Genomic DNA, 16,719 nt, shown 5'->3' on the forward strand with positions numbered 1-16,719 from the left:
GGGTAGGGTGTGAGTAAATAAAATGAATTTGATACTGAAATGTTAAGTTTAATATATTGAATTGGTATCTGTTTTGCTTCTTTTGTTTATCATGATTTGAACATGACCGTGGGTGCCAAATTAAGTGATGTCCAAAAGTATATAACAATTAAACCTTTAGATAAGCTAGCATGAGAGGCAAAGCAAGAAGTGATCATATGCCTACAATAATCCCTGCAAATACCTCAAGGTGTGCCCAAGTTATATCTTGACCCTATCCTCTTTTTTTTTTAAGATTTATTTATTTATTCATGAGAGACACACAGAGAGGCAGAGACATAGGCAGAAGGAGAAGCAGGCTCCTCTGAGGGAGCCCAAAGCGGGACTTGATCTTGGATCCCGGGATCATGCCCTGAGCTGAAGGCAGATGCTCAACCACTGAGCTACTCAGGCATCTCTTGGCCCTTTCCTCTTAAGCTTCTCCAAGTCTCAGTTCATTCCTCTGGGAAGCCTTTTATAGGAGAGTAAACAAATTCCCAGAAATGTCTCACAGCTGATTAACAGAACAAAAATTAAGTCCAGTGCATAATCCCTGGTCAGGATCAATTCTCCCATCCAACTCTTTCACTGCCAGACTTTCTCTACCATAGGAAAACTCCAGTTCTTGTACTCTATTTCAGCTAGATATTAAGAAGTAAGCTGATTAAATTAATTTACATATGTGTAAAAAGCTGATAGCTTCCTCTGATTTTCCCAGTAATATATACTTCTTTGCCCCAAAGGCTAATATAGCTCCATCTCTAGAAGGGTAAATCCAGGTTCTCCCACTTTCTGTCCCAAGGAAATATAAAAAATGAAAATAAGAGTTTATATTTAAATAATACACTACTATATGACAACAAATAATAGAATAAATTCTTAATGGATGCATAATTTTTTATTGGTTGGAAAAAAGTTTATTTCTAAATGATAGTATATTTAGGAAATGGTTAAATTATGATACATGAATATAATGAAGTTATTAAGAATCATGTTCATGAAGCATTTAATTTTATAGAGAGATTATTACAATATATGAATAAAACAACTTTGAGATAAAATGGAATATCATATGTGCTTGACTTGTTAAAATACAATATTTTATTTATTCAATAAATTTTGCATGTCTAGTATGTGTCAAATGTAATGATGAGTATGGGAATATAGCATCAAACAAGATATACATGATCCTGCCCAGCATTAAACAAAATAGGACATTATTATCAAATTAAATCTCCCATTGAGGGGATTGGTGATTTCTAGTCAAATGTGATTTAGCTCATTTTCTAGTTTGTGGACTTTGCAGGACCTTAGTTTCATTTCTCTTCTGCTTTTTGTCTGAGAATTCAGAGCTCTCCAGTTCAATTAGATTGAGTTTAAAAGCAGTAGCAACAGACAGTTCAAGCCTAGCATTCCCCATCATCTTTAGATTTTTTTCTCCCCACCTATGTGGTCACTGTTGCCCAAGATCATCAGTGTAATAGCTTCTCATAGGAATCCATTCTTGAGATTTTTGTCTGGGCTGCTCCTATAGGAGAAGATACTAAGTAATAAAGAAAAGCATTTCTGTACGGACCTCTTTTTTTTTTTTTTTTTTTTTTTTACCTTAAAACAAACCCATACTCATGCTTTTATAAAATGTAATTCTATTGTTGTGTAGCATTATCAACTTAATTTTGTTCTTGAGACAAATTTCCTTTAAACAGTTGAATGATACTTATAGGAAATGGATCTTTACTCAGGAATAGTTTTAACTGAAGAAAGCTATAAATCTAGTAGTTTACTTAACTTCATCCTACAAAATATACTTTCTTTAGAGTTGAGGTTAATGTTTTGTCTGTGTTAAACCATCAAATTTTGGATCCCTCATATAATATTCTTGAACATAGTCACTACAGTGATGTGTTTTGTTAGTTATACAGCAGTATTACATGTTCTAGGAAGAACTCTTTTTCTAAAGCCTCAGAGCTATATCAGATTTGTTCTATATGCTATTTATGATTATTTTTCAGTGCCATTTTTGTGAGGTGCATACACAATAGGACAGTGAGATTATTAAAAATGTGAGAACCTATATTTTTTTGGTTGAATTGTAAATATTGAGCTCTTGAAGTTATTTGATATATCTGATCTCATTTATTTTAAAAAAAACTGGAATAGTGGAGCTTCTTAGGTGATCACATTTAAAGCACCAGTTTGTTACATTAGGGGCTAAGAGGGGATCCCTGGGTGGCGCAGTGGTTTGGCGCCTGCCTTTGGCCCAGGGCGTGATCCTGGAGACCTGGGATCGAATCCCACGTCGGGTTCCTGGTGCATGGAGCCTGCTTCTCCCTCTGCCTGTGTCTCTGCCTCTCTCTCTCTCTCACTGTGTGCCTATCATAAATTAAAAAAAAAAATCACATTAAAAAAAAAAAACATTAGGGGCTAAGATTCTGTACTGTGGTATGCCTAAGATAATACAACCAAAGCCACATTGTTTATTCTATTTTTTCACTCACACATAGTGTCCATTATGCATTGATCTTGTCCAGCAATATTAACTTTCTTTAACTGATTGTTCTGCTATCTGAAGAATCTTATTAAAATTTAATCAGTAAACTAAAAATAAGCAGCTTATGCCATAGTGCATTCTGGTAACTCATAAAGAAAAAAAAAAAAGAGAAGCCTAATGTAGCTTGTGAGGTTAAAGGAAGGTGAGTATATATTTTATTGGCTATTTAGGTTATATATAAATTACCATTTTTCCTCTCTAGAAGTATGATGTAATGGGACCACATTTATAGGTGATATACATTTTCATTTGCAGAATATTTACTGTTTTCCCCACACTAGCATTGAACTGCCCTGAATTATATGGCACTATGTAATAGGGTTAAAGTGCATCTGTGCCCCTTGTTTTCCTCAAAAAAAGGTTTTGTAGATAGTGATTATGGCTAGCATGATTCTTTTTTTTTTTTTTTTTGAAGATTTTGTTTATTCATGGAAGACAGAAAGAGAGAGAGGCAGAGACACAGGCAGAGGGAGAAGCAGGCTCCATGCAGGAGCCCGACGTAGGACTCAATCCTGGGACTCCAGGATCACCCCCTTAGCCGAAGGCAGGCGCTCAACCACCGAGTCACCCAGGCGTCCCGGTTTGTCTCTTTTCAATGACTTTTTACAGGTCAAAAGCACTTGCTTTCACAATAATACAAATAACTCATTATTTTAGAAAGCTATCATGGCATTTGCTAATCTTAAAAGCATGTTCAACTTTAGTCATCAGGAAAATGTACAATGCAATACCATTACTACTTATCAGAATAGCAAAGATGAAAAAGACAATACCAAGAGTTTGTAAGAATGTGGAGCAACTAGAACTCCACTATACTGCTGTAGGGAATGTATACTGGTACAACATTGGGAAAGTGTTTATCAAGTAATGAATAGACCTGAATATAGGCATCCCTATGACCCAATAATTCCACTTCCAGGAATATGTACAACAGAAATAGGGATATAGGTTTATAAAAAGACATGTACAGGAATGTTCACAGCATTGTTTCTAATAAACCTAAACCTATGACCACCCAAGTGTCCCTCAAATGATAAAATACATTGTGATGCCTGGGTGGCTTAGCGTTTGAGCATCTGCCTTTGGCTCAACACATGATCCTGGGGTTCAGGGATTGTGTCCTATATCAGGCTTCCTGTGGGGTGCCTGCTTCTCCCTCTGCCTATGTCTCTGCCTCTCTCTCTGTGTCTCTCATGAATAAATAAATAAAATCTTTTAAAAAAAAATAAAATACATTAATGAGGATATATACCTAATATGGAATCAGTAGTGAGAATGAATGAACTGTAACTACATGCAGCAATTTGGATGAATCTTACTGTTGAGCAAAAGAAACCAGATCCAAGAACATATACTATGATTCTATTCATATGAAGTTCACAAACATGCAAACCTCATTTATTTATTTGTTTGTTTGTTTGTTTTTTTAAAAGACCTATTTTAGAGAGAAAAAAAGCACAAGCAGGAGGGGCAGAAGGAGAGGGAGAGAGAATCTTAAGCAGACTGCACTCAGTGTGGAGCCTGACACAGGACTCGACCCCTGATCCTGAGGTAATGACCTGACCTGAAACCAAGAGTTGGAGGCTTAACCAACTGCTCCACCCAGATACCCCAAACCTTATTTATGATATAAGAAACCAGGCTAGTGGGTACCCTTTTTGGGAGATAGTGACCAGACAGGGAGCACAAGGGGGTCTTTTTTGGAGTGCTGGTAATTTTCTGCTTTGTGTCCTGATGTGGGTACTAGTTACGTGGGCATGTTCACTTTATGAAAATTCAATAAGGAATATACTTATAACTTGTGCACTTTTCTGTATGTATGCTATATTTTATTTTTTAAAGATTTTATTTATTCATGAGAGACACCAAGAAAGGCAGAGACATAGGCAGAGGGAGAAGCAAGCTCCCTGTGGGAGCCTGATGTGGGACTTGATCCCATGACCCCAGGATCATGACCTGAGCCAAATGAAGATACTCAACCACTGAGCTACCCAGGTACCCCTGTATGCTATATTTTAATAATATTTTATATAAAAGTGACAAATACTATGTTAATTATCTACTGCTACATGACAAATTATACCTAAACCTAGCAGCTTAAAATTATGAACATTTATTATCTTAACATACTTTCTCAGAGTCAGCAGTAGAGGAGCAGATAAGCTGGGTGGTTTGGGCCAGAGTCTCTCACAAAGTTGCTATTAAGATGGCCTGCAGTCATGTGAAGGCTTAAATGGGCCTGGAGGATCTCTTTCAAGGTGGCTCTGTAACCTTTCTGTTGACAGAAGCCTCAGTGAAAGCTCCTTCTAGTAAGAAAACTCACGGGTAACAGTGTGTATATGTGTATATAAAATGTTTTTATATGTGTTTATATTTAGCAAATTATATCATGAACACTCATAATTTTTTTCTCCACTCACTATATTATGGGCACCTTTTTTTTACATGATTGGTTCATCTGTAGTTCTATTTCATCCTTTTTGCATATAGCTTATTGAGGTATAATTAACGTGAAGTTGACATACATGCACATATTTAAAGTGTACAATTGGATAAGTTTTTACATATGTATACACTCATGAAATTGTCATCATAGTCAAGGTAATGAGTAATCTATCACTCTAAAAAATTTCCTCATGTCCCTTTATAATAATTCCCCCTTCACCCTTTTTAATGGCTGAAAAGCTTTATTTACATGTGTAAAGTGTCTTTAAAAATCCATACTCACAGAATGGGGAAAATTAACAAGGCAGGAAACCACAAATGTTGGAGAGGATGCGGAGAAAAGGGAACCCTCCTGCACTGTTGGTGGGAATGTGAACTGGTGCAGCCACTCTGGAAAACTGTGTGGAGGTTCCTCAAAGAGTTAAAAATAGAACTGCCCTACAACCCAGCAATTGCACTGCTGGGGATTTACCCCAAAGATACAGATGCAATGAAACGCCGGGACACCAGCACCCCAATGTTTCTAGCAGCAATGTCCACAATAGCCACACTGTGGAAGAAGCCTCGGTGTCCATCGAAAGATGAATGGATAAAGAAGATGTGGTTTATGTATACAATGGAATATTACTCAGCCATTAGAAACGACAAATAGTCACCATTTGCTTCGACGTGGATGGAACTGGAGGGTATTATGCTGAGTGAAATAAGTCAATCGGAGAACGACAAACATTGTATGGTCTCATTCATTTGGGGAATATAAATAATAGTGAAAGGGAATAAGTGGGAAAGGAGAAAAAATAAGTGGGAAATATCAGAAAGGGAGACAGAACATGGAAGACTCCTAACTCTGGGAAACGAACTAGGGGTGGTAGAAGGGGAGGAGGGCGGGGTGTGGGGGTGACTGGGTGACGGGCACTGAGGTGGGCACTTGATGGGATGAGCACTGGGTGTTATTCTGTATGTTGGCAAATTGAACACCAATAAAAAATAAATTTATTATAAAAAAATAAAAAAATAAAATCCATACTCACATATTTCTCACATATAGGTCTAAGTTTTTGTTTATTTTTAATTTTTTAAAATTTTTTTAAAATTTATTTATTCATGAGAGAGAGAGGGAGAGGGAGAGAGAGAGAGAGGCAGAGACACAGGAGGCGGGAGAAGCAGGTTCTATGCCGGGAGCCCAACATGGGACTCAATCCCGGGAATCCAGGATCGCACCCTGGGCCAAAGGCAGGCGCCAAACGGCTGAGCCACCCAGGGATCCCCTAAGTTTTTGTTTAGATTGTAAAACTCTCACCCCATTTGGAGGAAGAAATCTCGCCTTCCTCAGTTAAGAACATGCAAGCCAGATTGCCTGGATTAGAATCTTAGCTCTACTACTTTACAAACCGCATGACTTTGAGCAAATTGCTTAACTACTCTGCATCAAATTTTTTATCTGTACCTCTAGTACTAATGATAGTACCATGCTCAACTCATAAGATTGCAAAGATTAAAGGAATTAATGTACATGCTGATCTGATAACCAGACACTATGTTATTGTATGCTGTTGTTATTCTCATGGGTGGTTATTGCTAAAAGCCTAGGTGGTCAAGTTTCTCCTGATAAATATTAAAGCTATGAGTTGTTAGGGCCCTGTGTTCTAATATTCTACCAGCATTTACCTCTTCCTTTTGCTCCTACTTCTGTATCACATCTCTGTGAGCTCCTTACTAAAGGTGAGCAGAGGTATGTACTTAATGTTAGGATCTTTTCATATTTAGGTATTATCTTTGGGACATTTTTTCTATTTTATTTTATTATTTTTTAAATAAATTGATTTTTTATTGGTGTTCAATTTGCCAACATATAGAATAACACCCAGTGCTCATCCCATCAAGTGCCCCCCTCAGTGCCCGTCACCCAGTCACACACACCCCGCCTACCTCCCTCTTTGGGACATTTTGTATGCTGAGAAATACCTGAAATATGATGCACTGAAAAAAATCCCAAGACTTTATAAGATGTCAAAAATGCCACTTACATGTCTATGTTGAAAGCCATCAGTGATCACTTAGATTGTAGTGCTTATACATGTCTAATAGCTGTTCCTTTTATACATACTAAGTATATATTTTATGAAAGATTCAGAGAATTAAGCTATTTCCTGTCCTTGGGAAGCTTACTATCAACTTGAAGAAATATGATTAGATTTTGTAGTGGTGAGTGGGGAAAGACTGGGATCAGGTAATAAAGATACAACAAAGGAAGACTGAGTAGGTCTTACTGATTGGTTATATTAGATTGAACTAAGGATAGTGCTACTCTTGTAAACCCATGTAATAGGGGCGCGTGTTACTACTTTTCCTAAACTGGAATACAATGCAAATGTCCATCAGTGGTAGAATGAATAAATAAATAGCATATATATATCTAATAAGAATAAATATATTACCACATGCCATGATATAAATTAAGTTTACAAACATGAAGTTGAGAGAAGCTAGCTCCAAAAGAGTATACATTATGATTCCATTTATCTGAAGATCAAAAAACCAAAACAAAACATGCAGAACTTACCTATAGTGTAAGAAATCAGGCCAGTGGTTACTAGTGCCTACCCTATCCCACCCCACCCTTTTCTTCACCATTACCACCATCACCACCATCACCATTGTGGAGTGTCCAAGGCTCTGTTCTTCTTCAAGGCCTATGGACCAGGGACGTTATCAAAAGGGCTACATATGTGGGGCAAATTGGATGGGGAATGAATAAAATCTCAGGCATGGATAGGCATTCTTCTAGCAGGGAGATCATCAGTAAGGGGAGGACTAATGTCCAAGAGAAGCCTTCACCATATACCATCAGGAACGATCCTGTTCCTATGGTCTGTTGATGCTAAATCCACTCCCAAGGGACTCCAGGGCATTTAAGCAATGCCCCTCACTAAAAATGGCCCGTTCTTTTGATTCTGTTTAGTAGCTTCAGCTATGATTTATCCTAGGCCCCACTGATTTCTCTCCTCCCTTTAACCCAGGGGAATCTTTCTAGACTGGGAGAAGGAAATGAGTAAATGGGATTGAAGGGGGAACCCCTGCTCTCATTGTTTTCCTCAATCATATTGTCTCTGTTAGAAGACCTCTCATTTTCTTCCAAGTACCTTGGAATACAAAGTTAGGACAACTTACTTTTTGCTTTCTTTTCTGATCCAAGCTTGTCTTTCATTTCAAACAATGAGAACAGAATGGCTTATCTACTTGTGGGGGAGGTGATAGTTAAGGAGTTAAAAACAAAAAAAGGAAAAAAATGAACTCTTGAGAGAAAACTTTAATCTTAAAAATATCCTCTCACAACACTTGAGTTGAATGAGATAATGAAAATAGAATTAGTATAATTATAGAAATTCAGAGGGGAAAGTACTTTATATTTGTGGTAGAGAAAATATTTGGTTTTAGATCCATGATGTTTTAGGTGGTGGCATGATATCAGGGGTAGATTTCTCTGGGGCATTTGGAATCGTGGCAGTTAGGAGAAAGGTCAGGGTTGGAGCATTGTATTTTATTCAGATGGAAGTGATAATTGAAATATCACTGTGGATGAAATAAACTTTCTGTTAGGAAATATAGATGACTTTATCAAGTGATTTACAGGGCATCTAGATTATTTGAGGTAGTTTGTAATGACTTTTTTTTTCTTTCTTAGCGTGCATGTGTAAATGGGGAGAGGGAGGGATAGGAGAAAGAGAATCAAATATAAGTCCCACTGTAAATATAAAGTTAGTATCTCTAATTTAAAAGTTATTAAGGCATTTTCTAACTTGTTATTGATAGCACTGGGTCTTTATGTTTCAATAATATTTATCCTGGTCTTATATTTCTTTTGACTTATTGATTTATGAAAATTTTGTAAGCCATTTCATTGTATATTCCAGGAGTTGACAAATAAGGGCTTGCTGCCTGTTTTTGTATGGCCCATGAACTGAGAGTGGTTTTCACATTTTTAAATGATTGAAAAATTTTAAAAGAAAATTTCATGACACATGAAAATTATATAAAAATCCAACTTCAGTATCCATAAATAAAGTTTTATTAGAATATAGCCACACACAAATTTGTTTCTGTGGCTGTTGACCTCTGGTATATGTCAACAGCCGTGTCATTGATAAACTACTAAGAGACGATTATTTAAAAAGTGCTTGTCTTACATAGACCATCATCTTTAAGTGATTTCTGCCCTCCTTTCCTTTTTTTTTTTCCTCATCTAGATTGTAACTTTCATGAGAGCAGGGATTTTTTTTTTAAGATTTTATTTATTTATTCATGAGAGAGAGAGAGCCAGACACAGGCAGAGGGAGGAGAAGCAGGCTCCATGCAGGAAGCCTGATGTGGGACTTGATCCCGGGACTTGGGGATCATGCCCTGAGCCAAAGGCAGACGCTCAACTGCTGAGCAACCCAGGTATCCCTAGAGAGCATGTATTGATTTAAAGATTATTTTATATATTATGATTTTATAATTTATTAATTTTATCATATATTAGTACATACTACTTATATGTTTCTCAAGCCTTTATGTCAGTTATTATACATTGAGGTTAATTGACCTAGCAAAGTGAATAGCACATAGTAATACCTAAGGGTTAGGGTAATTGAAGAATGAAGCAGACTTTTTGGGAATAGGTTTATTTATGAAGGCAGAGGTTTATTTAGTGGTTTTCCACTACATTTAGAGTAAAATCCAAACTTTTCCCTTAGTAAAGCTTTGTATAATTTGACCTTTTGTCTCTGACTCCCAACTAGCCGTGCTAGTTGGTGCGCTTGCTAGCCTTGCTAAAGCCTTAATGAACTTCTTTCAATTCCTCTAATACCTTATGTTCCTTTATGTATAATTTAAAAAATTATTATGTCTTCCCCTGAGCCTCTAAGCTTTATTAGGGCAGGGATCACATCTGTTTTATCTACCGTCAAATCCCCAGTGCTTAGCAAAAGTACTGAAATATAGTAAGCAGTAAGTAAATATGTGTAGAATGACTACATATCTGATTGGAAGAGCACTGGACTTGGTGTCAGAAACTCTAGATTAAAATCCTGGGGGCACCTGGGTGACTCAGCGCTTGAGCATCTACCTTTGGCTCAGGTTGGGATCCTGGGATCCTGGGATCCTGGGATCCTGGAATCAAGTCCCACATCGGGCTCCCTGCAGGGAGCCTGCTTCTTCTTCTGCCTGTGTCTCTGCCTCTCTCTCTCTGTGTGTCTCATGAATAAATAAATCAAATCTTTAAAAAATATAAATAAATAAAATCCTGGAATGTGTTCTAAGTCTTGATCCAAATGCCAGTTACATGGATGTCTTCGTGAAGTCACTGAGATACACAGTTATAATGTAAGCGCTTTTAATGTATGTTAATAAGTTAAAGACAACAGTCCTGGGGTACCCCTACTTACTAATTTTGTGAACATGAGTGAGTCAATTCCTTTGAAATTTAGTTTTATCATTTTTCAGTAGATATTATTGTACCTACCTCATAAGGTTGTTGCAAGCACTGATAAGATGACATATGTGAAACTGCCTTATGGTTTTGAATAATTAATAGATGCCAGTTGAATCATTATTATTTGAAGTGGAGAAGATGCAGAAGGGATGCACTCAGAAACCTGGTAGAACCATCTCTTACAGAAGAGCCCTTAGGCAGCTGACCAGAGCTGGGGCTTTAAAAGCCACCATAAGGAAAGAATGGACTCCATATCATCTCTAGAGTATGCAACAGGACCCTTAAGGTCGTCCTCTTAGCCTTAAAAATAAGAAGGGGCTTTGGGACTTAGGAAAGAGCAGGAGACCAGGACTGGCAAAGCCTTTAGTAGATTGGCCAGAAATTAAAGTAATGGTGTATCTGACAGGGAGGACAGTAAAGTGATTGACCTACCTAACCAGTCATGAGAGAGCCATGTGGCTGAAAAATAAAGCCAGCATTGAAGTGCTTCTCTGTAAATTAAAATGTAGCTTGTAGTGTTTCAAAATTAATAAAGAGCTAGATATAATTGAATCTCAGATGATTACTGAAAGAAGAATCACTACCAGGGTTAGGAGTTTCTAGACTATGATTGTCACTGGAAGGCTGGGAAAAGAGGGGCAAGTGCATATAAGGGACATAAAAAATGAGAAGGCAAACTCTTCAAGAACTGACAGTATATGTTCCAGATTTAAATAGTACATGCAGCTGAAGCTGCAACTTTAAAATCAAATTTTATTTTTAAAAATTCAGCTCATAAAATTACATTATTCTACCCTCTATCTTAAGTAGTTATAGTTATACTTGGTGTATTGAACCAGATTGATCAACTAGAAAATAAACCACCAGAACTAGACTGAACCAAGACATTTTGGGAGAAGAAAATCATCATTATCATTCTCGTAAGTCCTGCTGAGTGTGCATTTTTTGTTGTCAACAACTATTAGCATTTAATGTTCTTTCAAAGCCTATGAAATTATGACTACCATTAATAACCCCATTAGGGATGAAGAAACTGAGGCTTAAAGAAGTTAAGTAACTTGCCCAAGATCAGATAGTAATTGGCAGGGCAGACCTCAAACCCTGGTATGTGTGGTGGCAAAGCCCATACTCTGACCTGTTTGGAACTCATGTCAGGATGTGTATTACCTACCATTATTTAAGAGGCCATGATACTAGAAATCAGCATAGTGCCAGCATGCCTTCCATATAAAAGAAATACAGAGAAGAAAATCCTGTAAATTGTAGACTTAGGAATCTTACTTGAATATACTGGAAGAGAGTATCATCTGTAACACTCTCTTACTGGATTGTAAATTCCAGAAAAGCAGAAAATTTGTCTCTTTGCTTTGTCATTGTTTCTCTAAAGCCAGGTTTCTCACTCTTGATGCTACTGACATTTCGGACAACTTTGTTGTGGGAAGGCTATCCTGTGTATTGTAGGCTATTTAGCAGTATCCCTGGCTTCAGCCCACTACATGCTGGTAGCACTCCTCCCCAGTTGCGACAAACTAAAATATTTCTAGACATTGCCAAATGTCCTTTGGGGAGAAAATTGCTCTTAGTTGAGAAAAACTGTCCTAAAGAATAGAGCAATGACTGGTAAGTAAAAGACACTAAACATTTTTAAATTGACGACAGGAATGAACATTGTTCTACAAAGTGTACTGCTTGTGATATGCAAAATAACTGGAGGAAATCCTGGAAAAGTTTGAAAATTTTAAGAGTTACACATATTACATGCGTTACAAAAAAATTGAACGTTTTCCTATACTAGTTTATAGGACAGGGCTAAAGTGGATACAGGAAGGAAGGATGCATAGATTATAAATGCATCTAGCAAAAGTTATGAAATTGATTAAGGTGTTATATAAATGACTGTAATTTGATGCAGTGATCTATACTAAGGGAAACTAGGCAAACATGATGTGTCCTAAATATGTTTGATATGAGAGCTTCTCCTAAGTCTGGTTTATGTAGGCTACTAGAACCCTCATTAGACAAGATGTAGAAAACAACTTGCTTACTCTCTGAGAATTGGACTGAGAGATACTGTAATGTATGCACATCTGTATGAGATAGTACCTGAATTCCATATTGTATGAGAGTTTAAAGGAGAAAGAGATTACTTCCAGTTCAGCTAATGAGGAAAGGCTTCACCGATATTGAAGGATGAATGGAATTTTGGTAGGTAGAAAGAAAAAGCAGAAGAAAAAGCAGAGGCATAGAGTTGGAGCAGTTTAAAGTATATTTAAGGGATGAGTAGAGGCCAATTTGGCCAGAGTGTGGTGTAACTGTTAAGAAAGGTAGAACCTGGTTTTAGAGTGTGTTCAATGCCAGGCTAGGTAAATCCATGGAACAGTGATTTTTATTTTTTTTAATTAATTTATTTTTTTGACATTTTATTTATTTCCTCATGAGAGACACAGGGGGAGAGAGAGGCAGAGACATAGGCAGGGGGAGAAGCAGACTCTATGCAGAGAGCCCAATGTGGGACTCGATCCAGGCATTCTGGGATCATACCCTGAGCCGAAGGCAGATGCTCAACTGCTAAGCCACCCAGGCATCCCAGGAACAGTGATTTTTATTTTCTAAAATCTGGCTAATAGCGCTGTGCTGTTCTTGTTTCTTTCTTTTCTTTTTTTAAAAAATGTGTTGCCATTACTCTAGAAGTAATGTTTAGTTTGGGATGGGGATGTGAGAATCAAGATTGACAAATACTCATGCTTAGAGAGGTATAAAAACTAGAACACACACATACATACAGAGACAGCTGAAAAAAGAGAATAGTGTAACAGTAGATCAGAGTGGAAGGACCAGGCTACACCCTGGCATCAGAGGAAGCATGGTGGTAACCTGCGACCGGGGGAGTTCAGGGTCTGGGAGTAATGTAGACAGTAAGCCTTGAACCTCAAATCTCTCTAAGGAAGTTGCATTCTTTAAAACAAGATTCTGATCTTTGGAAGTTTACTACTGGAACACTAGGTGAGTCAGCTGACCAGTAATACTGATTTTTGTCTCCTTAGTTTCATCTTGCCCTGGGAGAGAGCTGCTTCTGGTGCCTGTTCTCTCCACCGTGTTGACCTCTAAAGAGGCAAATCCTCTTTGAAAGTCCTGGCCCATGCTCAACAACCCTTTCCTTTGTGGTTACTCTGACACAAATGCAAGGGGCTTGATTCTCTTCAAAGGGGCCTTATTAAATATGAAAGAAGAAAGAAAAAGTAAAATACAAGATGTCCTGCCAGATTTACCTAGCATCTCTGATATCACTGTACACTTTACCAGTCAGATCTCCTTTTCCTACTGCCATTACAGACATCTTCTTAAAATCGAAAGTTAGCCCATATGACTCCTCTGCTTAATTCTATTATGATTTCTCATACATGATCTCTCATGATTTCTCATACAGGAATTTCATTTTAGTACATTAACTTTCATATGGTTTTTCCTGGAGTGAGAATGGTTTTATAGTTCTCTTTACATAATACTTATTTATCTGACTTGGAGGGATTATACTGAAAATTAAGATGATACTTGGGGTGGATAAAGGACTTTCCTATGAACATGTATGAGAGTTCTAGCTCTTTCCAAGAGCCTTCCCCTGAATAGCTGTATCTGTATCTGAAGGGTCAGGAGGTCACTAGATTTCAGACTCTGCTTCCTGTGGTGCTGGCTTTCTGATGGGGTATATCTATGGTATCTCAAGGAGAAATCCCAGTAGGTGGGAGTACAGCTGTCCACCTCAAGTCAATCTGAAGAGTTTAGCCCTAACCTGTTATGTATATTGGTGTCCTGCATAAGGTTTTTTTGAGAGTGGTTTGCAGCTTTATTATTTATTTACTCATTCATTCATTCATGAGAGACAGACGGGGCGGGGGCGGGGGGGATGCACAGACACAGGCAGAGGGAGAAGCAGGCTCCATGCAGGGAGCCTGGGCATGGGACTCAACCGCGGGGTCTCCAGGATCATGCCCTGGGCTGAAGGCGGCGCTAAACCTCTGAGCTACTTGGGCTGCCGGTTTGCAGCTTTAAATAAAAGATGGGGGGGGTGGGTAATGAGAAACCATTAGATGATTTCTAAACTTCCTTTTGGTTCCAGAATTCTCTGAGAATCTAGTCCCCCTGATTTCCTTCTTAATTCACTTTATGTTAATTTTGTTCCACATAATTAATACCTTGTCAGAAAATAATGAAATTTCAGGGCTGCAAGACGCTTTAGTAGTTACCTTGTTAGGTTTCCCAAACTGAGCTCTAAAGAATAGGGCAGCCCTGGTGGCTCAGCGGTTTAGCGCTGCCTTCAGGCCAGGGCATGATCCTGTGGACCCGGGATCGAGTCCCACGTTGGGCTCCCTGCATGGAGCCTGCTTCTCCCTCTGCCTGTGTCTCCGTCTCTCTGTGTCTCTCATGAATAAATAAATAAAATCTATAAAAAAAATAAAGGAGTCCTGAGAAATATTGATTACTTACAAAAAGGATTATGTAGCCAAATACAATGAGAGACTATACTTTGATCACATTACTGATTAGCATTTTTTAAGGCTCTGAGAAGTCTTATAAACCCATTTAACTTTAAGACAGCATTTCTTACATTTATTTGATTAGAGCCATGTTTTTGAATAATGTATTTTTTAACATCCTGTGGAGGTCAATTTGGGAAACACATGTAGTTCAGTGCCTTTCCTTTGTAAGGAATTTGAGATAGAAAATTATTTTCCAGTGTCACACAACTGGTTATCAGGTCTCAGTTTCATATATAGTCTCTGTCTCTGTTTCATATATGCTTAGCTGCTTTTTTTTCCACTATTTTTTGAGATATAATTGACATATAGCATTGTGTAAGTTTAAGGTATATGATGTATTGATTTGGTACATGTATGTACTGTGAAATGATTACCACAGAAGTTTAACAGATCACATAGTTTTATTTTGTGTGTATATGACAAGAACTTTAATATCTACTTAATGTCTTTCAAATATATAGTATCAATGACTATAGATACTGTGCTATACTTTAAACCCCGGAATGTATTCCTCTTAAAACTGGAAGTTGGTACCTTTTGATCACCTTTCCCCGTACCCCTGGCAACTACCAGTCTACTGTCTGTTTTTATGAGTTTTTTTTTTAAGCTTCAACATATGAGTGAGATCACGTAATATTTGATTTTCAATGTCTGACTTATTTCAGCATAGTGCCTTCAAGGTTCATCCATGTTGTTGCAAATGGCAGAATTTCCTTTTTTTGTGGCTGAATGATATTCATTATGTGGGTATGTGTATATATGTCACATTTTCTTTATCCATTCATCTGTCAGTGGATATTGGTCTGTGTCTTGACTATTGTAAATAATGCTGCAGTTGCAGTGAACATGGTAGTATAGAAATCTCTTCCAGATACTGATTTCATTTCCTTCAGATATATACCCCAAAGTGAAATTGATGGATCATATAGCAGTTCTATTTTTTTAATTTCTTGAGCAACTTTCATACTGTTTTCTTTTTAAAAATTTTTTTACTTTAAAGATTTTATTTATTTGAGTGTGAGAGAATATGAGCTAGAGAGAGGAAGAGGCAGACTCCCCACTGAGCAGGGAGCCTGATGTGGGGCTCCATTCCAGGACCCTGAGATCGTGACCTGAGCCAAAGGCAGATGCTTAACTGACTGAGCCATCTAGGTGCCCCTTCATACTGTTTTCTATAGTGGCTGTAACCAAGTTGCATTACCACCAGGGGGTACAAGGGTTCCCTTTCTTCACATCCTTGCTAACATTTGTTATCTTTTGTCTTTTTGATAATAGACATCCGAACAGGTGTGATGTGATACACCATTGTGGTTTTGATTTGCATGTCCCTGATGATTAGTGATGTTAAGCACCTTTTCATGTGCCTGTTAGCCATTTGTATGTCTTCTTTTGAAAAATGTGTACTTGGGTTCATTGCCCATGTTTAAATTTGGTTGTTTTTTTGCTATTGAGTTACATGAGTTCATTCTATATTTTGGATGTTAACCCCTATCAGATAGGTGGTTTGTAAATATACTCTCCCATTCCCTAGGTTTTTTTTTCATTTTGTTGATCATTTATTTTGTTATGCCAAAGCTTTTTAGTTTGGTATAATCTTACTTATTTGTGCTTTTGTTGCTTGTGTTTTTGGTTGTCATGTCCAAAAAATTATTGCCAAGACCAATTTCAAGGAGCCTTTTTTCCCTTTGTTCTTC

General features: G+C 37.6%; 1 protein-coding gene across 3 annotated transcripts in view; it reads left to right on the forward strand.

Annotated features, from left to right (window-relative positions):
* The window catches only part of PRRG1 (proline rich and Gla domain 1), a 145,266-nt gene that overhangs the window by 47,045 nt on the left and 81,502 nt on the right, over positions 1-16,719 (forward strand). The window contains exon 1 of one of the 3 annotated variants that reach the window (XM_041741894.1): positions 4,045-4,120. The exons of the other annotated variants lie outside the window; for them this stretch is intronic. The gene's annotated coding sequence lies outside the window, so the exon portion shown is untranslated. Of the gene's footprint in view, positions 1-4,044; positions 4,121-16,719 lie in introns of those variants that run through there. 3 annotated transcript variants of the gene reach the window in all.

Source organism: Vulpes lagopus, chromosome X (assembly GCF_018345385.1).
Source record: "Vulpes lagopus strain Blue_001 chromosome X, ASM1834538v1, whole genome shotgun sequence".
In the NCBI taxonomy this organism is placed as follows: Eukaryota; Metazoa; Chordata; class Mammalia; order Carnivora; family Canidae; genus Vulpes; species Vulpes lagopus.